General features: G+C 49.6%; 1 protein-coding gene across 5 annotated transcripts in view; it reads right to left on the bottom strand.

Moving 5' to 3' along the window:
• PIGV (phosphatidylinositol glycan anchor biosynthesis class V) overlaps positions 1–13,655 on the bottom strand; it is a 34,372-nt gene that overhangs the window by 2,158 nt on the left and 18,559 nt on the right. For 2 of the 5 annotated variants that reach the window (XM_040979636.1, XM_040979641.1), the window contains one exon: positions 5,742–6,933. The gene's annotated coding sequence lies outside the window, so the exon portion shown is untranslated. Of the gene's footprint in view, positions 1–3,866; positions 3,872–5,741; positions 6,934–13,631 lie in introns of those variants that run through there. The other 3 variants (XM_040979638.1, XM_040979637.1, XM_040979640.1) reach the window with 3 other exon arrangements.

Below are 13,655 nucleotides of genomic sequence, written 5' to 3'. Positions count from 1 at the left end.
TGCGCCCACACCCTCCCTCACCCCACTATGGGTCCTGCTGAGGGTAAGAATTCTAGTTGACCACAAACAACCACAAACTCAAGGCATAAACAGCCCGTCACTACCTCCTGAGTTCCCTGACCCGGTCGGGTCCCATGCTTAGGGTTTCACAAGACTTCAGGAAGTGTCAGCCGGTCTGGAGGCTCGACTGGGGTGGGAGCTGCCTGCAAACCCATTCCCACAGCCAGCAGAAGTACTTCCTCGTAGAAGCAGGGCTGTTCACGCCGCAAAGCTGGCAAGGAGAGTTCCTGCCTTCAGTCGCTGAGATGGACACGTGTGTTGCAGCAGTGACAGCCACCACCTCTGCCCGAGTTTGTGGTTCCAAGCAAGGCACCATCCCGCTTGCACTGGAGATGAGGGCATCACACAAACCCCGGGAGGCCGGAGTCACTGAGCAGGGGAGGTGGCTGAGGAGCTGTCTGTCACGCTGGGGTTTTTGCAGAACCTAAACTGCGCAGGAAAAGGCAGCACTGGGGATTGGGAGAAAATAAGAAAGAAAAAGTACACAGAGATGTAGAGTGGCAGGTGGTCAGCCAAGCAGTGGGTGAGACGGCCACATCCCGTTCGTGAACACCTGCATTTAGCTCCCGGCACTACCACCCGGCCCCTCCTTGTTTGGTGTCCTTCCAGGGAGGTAGCAGTGATGGCTGGAGGGAGACCTGGACTGGGTTCCCAGCTCCTGGCTTCAGCCCACACTCAGTCTTAACCATTACAGTCATTTGGGGGAACAAAATGGCAGATTAGAATCTCTTTCTCTCCTTAAATAAATAAAATAGGGCCCGGCGCAGTAATTTAGTGGCAAAAGTACTTGCCTTATACATGCCAAGATCCCATATGAGTGCTGGTTCTAATCCCAATTCTAGGCCCCACTTCCCATCCAGCTCCCCACCTGTGACCTGGGAAAGTAGTCAAGGACGGCCCAAGGCCTTGGGATCCTGCACCCACATGGGAGGCTGCAAGAAGTTCCTGGCTTCTGGCTTCATATCAGCTCAGTTCTGGCTGTAGTGGCCACTTGGGGAGTGAATCAGTAGATGGAATATCTGCCTCTCTGTCTCCTCCTCTCTATATCTGCCTTTCCAATAAAAAATAATAATAAATCTTTAAAAAAAAAATTAAAAATAGGGCCCGGCCGGATGGCCTATCGGTTAAAAGTCCTCACCTTGAACACCCCTGGATCCCTTATGGACGCCGGGTTCTAATCCCTGCAGCCCAGCTTCCCATCCAGCTCCCTGCTTGTGGCCTGGGAAAGCAGAGGAGGACGGACCAAAGCTTTGGAACCCTGCACCCATGTGGGAGACCCGGAAGAGGCTTCAGGTTCTTGGCTTCGGGTCAGCTCAGCTCCAGCCCTTGAGGCCGCTTGGGGAGTAAATCATTGGACGAAAGATCTTCCTCTCTGACTCTCCTCCTTTCTCTCTATATATGACTTTGCAATAAAAAAAAAAAATAACTCTTTAAAAAATAAATCTTATAAAAATAAAAAATAAAATTTGGAAAACATACAAAGGGAAGGGTTAGGAAACCCACAGTAGTGACATGAGGGTAGCTACCTGTTATCTATGGCAAAGGCTGCTCCACCACACCTTGGTGCCAAAGGCTCTGGATTTCATGCATCTCACCTTGGAATGAATTACACGGGGAGCTTCCTCCCCTGGTAATTCTTGGCAGTGGAACAAAGTCACAAAACTAGACGTACTGGTTCCAGCACAGGTTCTTATGGCCACATTGCACTGGGTCCTTTTGCAACCTCATACCTTTTCTTATTCTTTTTTTTCGAAGATTTATTTTTATTGGAAAGGCAGATTTACAGAGAAAAGCATAGAGAAAGATCTCCGATCTGCTAGTTCACTCTCCAAAGCAGCCGCAATGGCCGGAGCTCAGCTGATCTGAAGCTAAGAGCCAGGAGCTTCTTCCGGGTCTCCCATGTGGGTGCAGGGTCCCAAAGCCTTGGGCCATCGTCTACTGCTTTCCCAGGCCACAAACAAGGAGCTGGAAGGGAAGTAGGGCAACTGGGACATGAACCAGCCCTCCTGTGAGATCCTGGCACTTGGAAGATGAGGATTTAGCCCCTGAGTCAGCATGCCGGGCCCCCTTTTCTTACTCTCAGCACTTTACGGAAACCAAAATGGTCCTGCCTGATTGCGCTTCTCTCCTCCTGTGCCTTCTCGTCACTCTGTTAGCATCTGTCCTTTCCTCTCACTCTGACAGATGGGGCTTCCTTCTGCCATGGCTAGTCTTCCACTCCCATCTTCTCTCGGAGAGAGAGAGCACTGAGTCTGTCAACACAGGCTCATTCTCTGTCGGTGATGCCTAACACATCGGCAACAGGCCCGGCACGATGGCTCCATAGCTAAATCCTCACTTCAAGGCGCTGGGATCCCATATGGACGTCCCGAACGCTCCACTTCTTTTCTGGCTCCCTGCTTGTGGCCTGGGAAAGCAATAGAGGATGGCCCAAAGCCTTGGGACCCTGTACCCACGTGGGAGACTTGGAAAAGGCTCCTGGCTCCTGGCTTTGGATGGGCTCAGCTCCAGCCATTGCAGCCAGTTGGAGAGTGGGCCAGCAAACAGAAGATCTCTGTCTCTCACCTGTGTAAATTTGGCTTTCAAATAAATAAATAAATCTGAAAAAAAAAGTTACCAGTGACCAAAAATAGCACAGCTAGTTGCTTTCACTAATTCTTGACCCACTCTTATATAAGTATGGCCACATGACTAAATTTTGGCCAATGAAAATGACAGCTGTTCCACCTGAGTACTGATCCTGGTTCTCTCTCTGCTCTGCTAGCAGGGATGGTCTGAGAACCTGCAGGGGCAGGAGATGCTAAATGAATCTGGATTCTGGAATGGTTGTGCAGAGCCAAGCTCCTCTGTGCTATATTAAACTTATACTGAACTCTGATGCCAGAAACAAAGTTTTGTTGCATAGGCCTTCGAGTTTTAGATTTTTTTAAAAAGATTTATTTATTTATTTATTTATTGGAAAGTCAGATATACACAGAGGAGGAGAAACAGAGAGGAAGATCTTCCATCCGATGATTCACTCCCCAAGTGAGTGCAACGCCCGATGCTATGCTGATCCGAAGCCAGGATCCAGGAACTTCTTCCGGGTCTCCCACACGGGTGCAGGGTCCCAAGGCTTTGGGCCGCCCTCGACTGCTTTCCCAGGCCACAAGCAGGGATCTGGATGGGAAGCAGGACTGCTGGGACACGAACCAGCACCAAACGCGCGTTGTGTCAACAGTTTTCATTTCTGTAAGATGAGGTCACAGTCGATAGTTGCCACTTAGGTTTTTTGACTCTGCATTCCACAGTCCCTCTGCTCTTCACCAGGCCCTCTTCTGTTGAGAGCTGTTCACTTGGAAGGGCTCCCCAAACCTTCCTTTGTCAAGGAGTTGGATTGTCAGTGGGGGTACACTACTGTCCTTCAGGGCCAGCCCTAAGTGGTGCTGTGATGCCTCAGCCCTTCTGCTTCCTGCAGTGCCAGCATATGGTCTAAGGCCATCTGTTCCCCCACGCAGTCACGAGGAGATGTCCATGAGGAGCAGGGGCTGGGGTTAGAGGAAAATCACTCGCTCAGTCAACCTGCGTGTGCTGAATGGATGCTGTGCGTGCCTGACCTCAGGGCTGGGCTGGCAGGAGACCACCTAACCAGGATGCGCACTCAGGTCATGCAGTCACTTCGGGTACTGTGGATGGGCTGTTGGTCTCAGAAGCAAGTGAAGGAACAGTGATCTGCAGCGACAAGTGTGGGTTTCCTCCCACCCTGCCCCCGACCCCTAGGCCTGTGCTGACATTCACTCTCACCCCTCCCACATTCCATCTGCCACAGACTCTGTATCAGTACGTCTGCAGCCTGAACAAATGGAGTTGTGGACCCACAGGTAGTTTTCTGTAGTAGCAGACCAGATCTTTTTGCTTTATTTTGTGTGTTTTACTGTGCCGTGTAAATAAGGTTCTTGCCACTCTGACTTTCCAGACCCAATCTTAATAATAACAGATATCCTGTTGTTTTCCTAGACACCTTGGCAGGCCAGACCTCAGATGTGATGCTCAGGCCGGCACAGACAGCAGCATACCCTACAGTGCCACAGCACTAGTCTCTAATGTCATCAAGATAGCGACATGTTTATGTACAAGGTCAAAAAGAGCTGAGGCAGCTCTGAGGCAAGACTATGACAGTGCACTTCTGCCCTGCTTAGTCTGAGCAAATTGCTTCCGGTGTTTCTTCCCAAAAATGATGGGAGGCACACATCATTTGCCAAGTCAACAGTGAATGCCAAAAGGCCAGGAGCACTCCTGCAACTGGAGCAGCAGCTGGAGCCGAGGTCGTTGTTCTGTTAAGGATAACGCGTCGTCACACTCTGAGATTCAGCCTCCCCATCGACAGGCCAGACTCGCGTTATTAGGGAAGTGGCAGGTTGTACCACCCCAGCATGTCTCACGATGCTGATGATGACATGTGGCTCTGCAGCTTGGCCACAGCATGAGCCAGCTGGCGCTGCCCAGAGAGTGTCACAGACTGTGGGGCTTGAGTGATGGGAACTTTCTCCCCGTTCTGGAAGCTGCAAAGCCAAGTGTTGGTCTCCGGTGAGCCTTTGCTGGTGACCAGATACAATCCTGCTACACACCCCGGTGGACTTGACCATGAACACTCCTCCCTTCTATTCAATTAGGGCACCTCATTTACATGTGACTGTCTCCTGCCAAGGCTCCTATAAGGCTCCTTCAAGGACGAGGACTTCAGTGCAGGAGCACGATTCAGTCCAAGACATCCAGATACACAGTTTACTTCTGGGTCGCTCTCTTCCCGGGGAGGGGAAGTTCCAGGGACATCCACGCAGCCCCTTCTAACTAACCATCAGTGGCCCTTTTGCATCAGCCAGTCAAGTGATCTCTGTGACTTGCTAAATGCAGGCATGAGCTGCTGAGTAGCTGGGCTATGCTCTGTGAGCTGTGGCGTCAGATGTCTTCACGGTGGGGACATTGTTGTGTGCCTACCCACGCCCACCAGATTTGGCCTGTTGCCCACCCAGGCTACATGGCAGAGTTGATTGCTCCTGGGCCGCAAACCTGTGCAACACATCACCATACAGAATGCTGTTAAGATTACAAGATATATTGCTCTTTCTTCAACAATAAAGCAACTTTAACTTATTATGACTTCTTAAATATTTTTTAACTTTTGTTTAAAGATTTGTTTATTTTTATTACAAAGTCAGATATACAGAGAGGAGGAGAGATTGAGGGGAAGATCTTCCGTCTCATGATTCCCTCCCCAAGTGGGCACAATGGCTGATGCTGCGCCGATCTGGAGCCAGGAGCCAGGAACCTCCTCCAGGTCTCCCACACGCAGGTGCAGGATCCCAAAGCACTGAGCCATCCTTGACTGCTTTCCCAGGCCACATGCAGCGAGCTGGATGGGAAGTGGAGCTGCCGAGATTAGAACCGGTGCCCATATGCAATCTTGGCACGTTCAACGCAAGGACTTTAGCCACTAGGCCACACCACCAGGCCCATATTTTTTAGCTCTTTAAAATTTTTGAATTGAGAGCCCAGTGCAGCAGCCCACTGGCTAAAGTCCTCACCTTGCATCCGCTGGGATGCCATATGGGCCAGACTAAAGTCAGGAGCGAGGAACTCAATCCAGATCTCTCATGTGAGAGGCAGGAACCCAAGTACTTGAACCATCATCTGCTGCCTCTCAGCCATTCAGGGTGTGCTTTAGCAGGAAGCTAGGTCACAAGCAGACCTGGGACTCAAACCAGCCACTGCAACATGGCTCTGGGTATCCCAAGCGGCACTTCACTGCTATGAAAACACCCGGCCTAGTCTATATTTTTTTTTCCTCTAAGAGTCATTTATTTATCTGTAAGGTAGAACAAGACAGAGAGCCCTTCCAGCTGCTGCTGCATTCCCCAAATGGTCACAACATTGAGGTTCGGATCAGTCTACAACCAGGAGCCAGTAACTCCACTCAGGTCTCCTATATGAACGGCAGGGGTCCAAGGCCTTGGGCCATCTCCTGCTGCCTTCCCAGGCACATTAGCAGGCAGCTGGATCAGGAAATGAACCTTTGGCTTCTGAAATGGTGGCTGAACTCACTGAGTCCCAACACTGACACCTCTGTATTTTTTAATTGGGGAAATTTATTCCATTCACATTCAAGATTACTATTACTTAAAGATGGTTTTTTGAATTTATTTGAGAAGCCCTGGAAGAGATTCCATGTGCTGGCTTACTCCTAGGTGAGTGCACTGGGGTGGGGGGAGTCAGGTGCTGGGACCCCAATCCGTGACTTGAGGTGGTAGGGCCAGAGCCCAGGTATCTGAGTCATCACCGTTGCCTCCCAGAGTCTGCATCCCTGAGAAGCTGAGCCAAAGGTGGAGCCCCAGCATTCTGTGCAGCACATGGGTGTCCCAAACAGGTTCTTGAACTTCTAGGCTAACCATCTGCCCCTAGGGCTTTTTATTTTGAAACTTTGTTTATTTTGATTCTGGGACAGCAACAGCACCAGGTCCAAGCTGGTGGCTAGCTGGAGGCTGATGAAAGAATTTGAAGAGATCCATGAAAGCAGCATGGAAGACCTGGGGACAAGCAGGCGGATGAAGCTCATTTACAGACTGGACAGGGACTTACTGTTCCTGATGGCCCTCTGTCAGGTGAGCGAGCCTTCCGAATCAACTCTCCAGCAGAAATCCCTTCCAGACCACCAAGGTCACATTCACAGTGAAGATTACACGGACACAGCTCCAGAGTCACAGGTCTGTTTGCCTGTACTTAGTGCTGACATCGGGAAGCGGCTGCCAGAGCCCACCACGACATGCAGTCCCTCGGAGCTCTGAAGAGCGCCCAGCCTCAGCATCTGCATCAGGCTGCCCATGACAACGTGTAGCACTGTAAGGACAGTAAAAAGAAAGAGGTAAGAGGGCGGGAGAGTTTACAGATGCATATGGGGAGGAGTGACTTGTGGACTGCATCTGCGTGTGTCAGAAGATACACGTGGGAATGACACGTGTGTGAGCAGAGACTCTAGCAGGACTCCCTGCAAAACTGACAAGTGCCACTGCCTGTGCACCCACGGCAGTCACCGACGTACTGCAGTTTTCTTGAACAAAAGTGATTCACGTAACCTGTAAAGAAAGGGAGCAGGGGCTGGTGTTGTGGCAAGGCGAGTTAAGTTGTCACCTGGCATACTGTTATTCCATTACAGGTGGTAGTTGGAGTCCTTCTTGCTTCACTTTTTTAAATTTAAAGATTTATTTATTTTTATTGCAAAGTCAGATAAACAGAGAGGAGAGACAGATCTTCCATCCAATAATTCACTCCCCAAGTGACCACAACAGCTGGTGCTATGCTGATCTGAAGCCAGGAGCCAGGAACTTCTGGGTCTCTCATGTGGGTGCAGGGTCCCAAGGCTTTGGGCCATCCTTAACTGCTTTCCCAGGCCACAAGCAGGGAGCTGGATGGGAAGTGGAGCTTCCGGGATTAGAACCAGTGTCCATATGGCATTTCCCGTGCATTCCAGGCAAGAACTTCAGCTGCTAGGCAACCGCACCAGGCCTGTATACTCTTGTTTACAAGCATTTCTTCTGTTTGTGCTGAATATCCTGTTTTTTTTTTTTTTTTTCCTAGAGGGGTTTGCAGATTCCCATGGGTCCGTGATGGTCATTCTCTTGGCTCCATTAAGTATCTTTAAAAAAAAAAAAAAAAAAGATTAGTTTCTGGACCCAGCATGGTGGCCTAGAGGCTAAAGTCCTCACCTAAGTCTGCTGGGATCCCGTATGCATGCCAGTTCATATCCTGGCTGCCCCACTTCCCATCCAGCTGCCCACTTGTGACCTGGGAAAGAGGTACAAGATGGCCCAAAGCCTTGGGACTCTGCCCCTTCATGGGAAACCTGGGAAAGGCTCCTGGCTTCAGATCAGTTCTGGCCGGATCAGCTTCGGTCGTTGCAGCCACTTGGGGTGTGAACCAGAGGATGAATACCTTTCTATCTTTTCTCTCTATAAATCTGACTTTCCAATAAAACGAATAAATCTTTAAATAAATAAATAACATTAGTTTCTTTCTCTTATGATAATATATTTGGAAAGGCAGATTTACAGGGAAAAGGAGAGATAAAAGATTTTCCATCTGCTGGTTCAATCCCCAAGCATGCGCATATGGGATCCTGGCACTTGCAAAGTGAGGATTTAGGCACTAGGCTATTGCGCTGGGTCCTCCCTTAAGTATCTTGTAAGGCTGGTCAAATGGTGACAGCTCCCAGTGTATGTTTCTCTAGGGAAGTCCTGTCCTTCCTCAGGGAAGGGTCGCGTTGCTAGGGGTGGCTCATTTGCTTGGCAGTTGTTTCTTTCAGAACTTGGAGTACATCTTTCCATGCCTGGCTGCCCTGTAAAGTTGGCGCTGAGAAATGTGCTGTCAATTGTCTGGGCACTTGCTGGAGTGGGCCTTGGAATTCTTCTCCTGTGGAATTTAGTGTCCCATGTTCGGGTTGGACCTTGAGATCCTGAGCACAGTGTGTTGCTGCTTTTCCGGCCTTGTCTCTTCGGGCTCCTCTGGACCTCCTACACTTGAAGGTCTGTATCTGACTTAAGCCTGGAGTGCTTCTCTGCTATGATCTGTTTTGAACATCTTTTCTGTTACTTCGCATTTCTCTCTTGGAGATCCCCACAGCTTACATATTTGTGCCTTTATTGATGTCTTACAGATCTTGGAGACTCCCTTCATGTCTCTCTCTCTGTCTCTGTATAAAATCATTTCTGTATTTTGAAAAAAAAAATCCTAAGTTTAAATTCTTTTCCTTCTGTTTGAGGTCTGTTGTTGAGATTTTCAATTTTATTTATTTATTTATTTATTACTATTGGAAAGTCAGATTTTTACAGGAAGGAGGGAGAAAGATCTTCCATCTGTTGATTCATTCCCCAAGTGGCCACAATAACTGCAGCTGAGCTGAGCTGAAACCAGGAACCAGGAGCTTCTTCCAGGTTTCCCACGAGGGGGCAGGCTCCCAAGGCTTTGGGCTGTCCTCTACTATTTTCCCAGGCCACAAGCCCCTGGATGGGAAGCCGAGCAGCCGGAATACGAATCAAAGCCCATATGTGATTATGGAAGGCAAGCACTCTAGTCACTATGGCTACTATGCCGAGTCTCCAGTTTTATTTTCTATTTGACTGTACAGTTCTTTATTTCCAAAATTTCAATTTTGTTCTTTTTAAAAGATTTCATCTTGGCTGAAACTCTCATTCATATAATTTTTTTTTTTCATATAATGCTTTTTAAAGATTCAACTGTCTTGGGTCCAGGGAGCTGGATAGGAAGCAGGGCTGCCAGGATTAGAACCAGCATCCATATGGGATCCCAGTATGTTCAAGGTGAGGACTTGAGCTGCTAGGCCATGGCACCAGGCCTGAATGATTATCTTCCATTCATTGGTTCTCTTCTTGAATTCTTGCAAGCGAGGCTGGACCAGGCTAACGCCAGGAGCCTGAAATCCCATCCAGTTCTTCCACATGAATGGCCAGGACCCAGGTATTTGGTTATCTGCTCTCTTCCTGGATGCATAGGCAGAGCAGGTGCTGCATCAGAAGCAGAATGGCTGGGACTCCAATCATCCCTCCAATGTGGGATGCAGGTGTCCCAAGCTGAACTTGCTGTGCCACAGTGCCCACCCCTCATGTTTCCTTTGGTGGGCCTTAGGCAACCTCCTTTTTGTTGGAGTCTCTTGTTACAGCATGATTGTGTGCCTTTGAGCACATCTTACTGCTCATCTTTTTCTTACTGTGTGCCTAAAATATTTGCACATTTGGAATATCGGTTGTTTTTAGGTCTTAGAACAAGCGACTTTCATGGTAAAGCCTTCTTCCTGTGGCAGTGTTTCTGAGCATCTGCCTGCTAGGCTGCTTTGGCTCCAGGTCCACTGGGGTGCTGTGACTGATGGTCGTAGAAGCAAGGGTATAGCAGCAATGCATGGGGGGCTGGGACTACAGAGGCCCCTGTCCTCAATCTGCAGTGGCTAGGGTTTTGGGGTCTCTGCTTTGGCTGGGGTCATGACAGCACTGGCAGGGGCACACAGGGCCCTATCATGGCAGGCCCAGGTTCTTCAGGCATGACCTAGCATTCACCTCCCTCTTCTTCCCTGTACTCACTCTGGCACCCTCCACAGGACTGGGGTTCTTGTTCTACCCACAGTTCAAGGAGGGGTGGGAAAGCGGTCTCTTGGCTGCCCAGGCTGAGACTACGCTGGACACCCCTGAGGCTCCTGCTCACAGGGCCCTGCACAGGTGTGTGGATGCATGCCAGGCCCCACAAGAATCAGGCAGTGACACAGGCTGACCTGAGTCCACTTTACCTGACTGATGTCAGGTTCAACTGCACGCTGCCACTGCGAACTGGCCTGGGGACAGAGGCCTTCAGGCTTTCCCTGGCGCTGGGTCCTGCCTCAGTATCAGGCTGTAAGGCCCATGTCCTCCCTGACCCCCCGAGTGTCTGCAGTCTTGCTCTACTGGGGGAGTGTCTTGGAGAAAGGGCAACATAGCCCTGCCCAGCTCCAGTTCTCACCATAGTAGATACTGGCTTTCAAGTTCAAGGTCTGGACCTTGATATAGCTTCCTTTCCCCACTGAGCAGGAGGTGAGGTGTCTCCACGCCACATCAGATGGGGACGGGGAGGTTGGCATAAGCACCTCTATCCTTCCTATACTCCTCTTCAATGCATCTTTTCTGACTGTCATGCTAGGACCGGGCATGCTGCTCCCTTAGCTCTGATGAAGGCTGCTGGGTGCCCGAGCAGTGACTCCGGTGGATGCCACTGTGGGATGTGGTTGTCCTGCATTTTCCTCAGCCACCACCTTGGTGCTCAGATTTCTTGTGGAACATAATGAGTTCTGCTTCAGCCACATCCAACATTGTGGGTTTCCTGGGCCTCCTCCCCTCTTGCCTCTTCTGCCCTGGTTCCTGTTTAAGTTCCTTGGGAGTTCCCTTGAGCTGTTTGCCATTTCCTCTGTGATTGCTGAGTTTTGCAACTTCCTCATCCTTGGCTAACCCTCTGAGGTCACAGAGAATGTCCTAAGTGTCTGCTTCCGGAAGGCACTCGCAGGAGCCTGAGTCAGGTCCCTGATGCAGTCCAGGGTGTCATTCTTCTAGGTTATTCCCAGCGCCTCGCTTGGCCTCAGTTTCAGCCAAATTCTGGGCCGAGGGCCTCCTCACAGCGCTGTTATGATGTTTATATCCAAGAGGTGGGTTTTGGAGGGCGATCCACCACTCTATTGTTGTGGTGAAGATCACCAATAAAAAGGAGATAAGAAGAATTATGATAAAAAATAAGCAAAATCCAGGTGTGGGCATGTGGCCTAGAAGGGAAGCCGCTGGTTGGAATACCTGCACCCCACACTGGAGTGCCTGGATCCAGTCCCTGCTCCACCCCTGACTCCAGCTTCCTGCTAAAGTGATGGCCTAAGTACCTGCCTCCCTGCCCACCCATGTGGGAGGTGCTGGAATGAACACCTGGCTTCTGGCTACAGCCTAGCCCAGCCTTGCCCATTGATGACATTTGAGAAATGAACCAGCAGATGGGAGATCTGTCTCTCAAATAATCCCATTCATTTTTTAAAATATTTATTTATTTTTATTACGAAGTCAGAGTTATACAGAGAGGAGAAGAAACAGAGAGGAAGATCTTCCATCCAATGATTCACTCCCCAAGTGACCGCAACGGCCGGTGCTGTGGTGATCTAGAGCCAGGAGTCAGAAACTTTCTCCAGGTCTCCCACATGCAGGTCCAGGATCCCAAGGCCTTGGGCCATCCTTGACTGCTTTCCCAGGCCACAAGCAAGGTGCTGGATGGCAAGTGGAGCTGCTGGGATTAGAACTGGCACCCATATGGGATTTTAGCATGTTCAAGGCAAGGACTTTAGTTGCTAGGCCACACCGTAGGGCCCAATCCCATTCAGTTTTAAAATTTTCTAATAGGGTACAGTGTGGTGGCCGGGATCCCATATGGGTGCCAGTTCTAACTCCAGAAGCACTGCTTCCGCTCCAGCTCTCTGCTCGTGCCCTGGGAAAGCAAACAAGGATGGTCTAAAGTCTTTGGACCCTACACCTGCATGGGAGACCTGGAGGAGGCTCCTGGCTTCAGATCAGCTCAGCTCTGGCTGTCGCGGCTACTTGGGGAGTTAATCAATAGATGGAAGATCTTCCTCTCTGTCTCTCCTCCTCTCTATATATCCAACTTTCCAATAAAGATAAATAAATGTTTGAAAAGGAAAATAAATAAAAACATAAAAATATGAATAAATATTCCTCTCCCCAGAGTGGCCTACTGAAGTAGGAAGCAAAGATCAATGCAAACATGATTCTTGGGCCTGGCACGGTAGAGGACTGCCCAAAGCCTTGGGACCTGACCCCTGTGGGAGGCCTAGGAAACTCCTGACTCCTGGTTTTGGACTTATTCAGCTTCGGCTGATGCAGGCACTTGGGGAATGAGTTGGTAGATGGAAGATCTTTCTCTCTGGCTCTTCTTCTATCTGCCTTTCCAATAAAAATAAATAAATCTTTAAAAACCAAACATGATTGAGGGCCCGGCGGTGTGGCCTAGCGGCTTAAGCCCTCGCCTTGAAAGCGCCAGGATCCCATATGGGCGCCGGTTCTAATACCAGCAGCTCCACTTCCCATCCAGCTCCCTGCTTGTGGCCTGGGAAAGCAGTCGAGGGCGGCCCAAAACCTTGGGACCCTGCACCCATGTGGGAGAACCGGAAGAAGTTCCTGGATCCTGGTTTTGGATCAGCATAGCATCGGCTGTTGCGCTCACTTGGGGAGTGAATCAGTGGCTGGAAGATCTTCCTTTCTGTCTCTCCTCCTCTCTGTATATCTGACTTTCCAATAAATAAATAAATCTTTAAAAAAAAAAAACATGATTGTTACACAGACATTCAGGGTAATAACTGGAACCTGTCCAGAGCTGGTGAGAAAAGTACTGACACTGTCATTGAAGCAGTCTTTCAATAAAGCTGTTGCAAAGCCAAAAAAAAAAAAAGTCACTAATAATTGAAATCTCGTCAGGTACGAAATATTGATTGGCACAGCAACTCAGGAGGGGTCTTGGAAGAGGAGCTGGCCATCCATGTTTAGCGCTTGTGCTACACACTGGCAGGTTTTTCAAAGGCGCTTATTTTGTTGCAAAGGCAGATCACAAAATTTCTCATATCCAACCTGTACCATGGCACCCAAGCACATCTGGAGGATGGGGAAATTTACCTGCCAGAGAAAATCTTCAATGTGCATGAAACCATGTTGGTTTTACTGCTTTCTCAGACCACAGGCAGGGAGCTGGATGGAAGTAGAGCAACTGGGACATGAACCAGTGCCCATATGGGATTCTGTTGCATATACGGTAAGGATTTAGACTCTAGGCCACCGTGCTGAGCACCCCCCAAAACTTTGTTTTTTAAATAAAAATAATGGGGCTGATGCTATTGCATGGCAAGTTAAGCTACCACCTGCAATGCTGGCATCCCATATGAGCACTTGTTCCAGTCCCAGCTGCTCCACTTGGGCCCCCGCAGCCTTGTGGGAGACCCAGAAGCTCCTGTTTCATTCTGGACCAGTCCTGGTCATTGTGGC

This window comes from Ochotona curzoniae, unplaced genomic scaffold (genome assembly GCF_017591425.1).
Source record: "Ochotona curzoniae isolate NIBS_2020 unplaced genomic scaffold, NIBS_Ocur_1.0 contig_3255, whole genome shotgun sequence".
Lineage (NCBI taxonomy): Eukaryota > Metazoa > Chordata > Mammalia > Lagomorpha > Ochotonidae > Ochotona > Ochotona curzoniae.
This window is presented reverse-complemented; position numbering and strand designations above follow the sequence as displayed.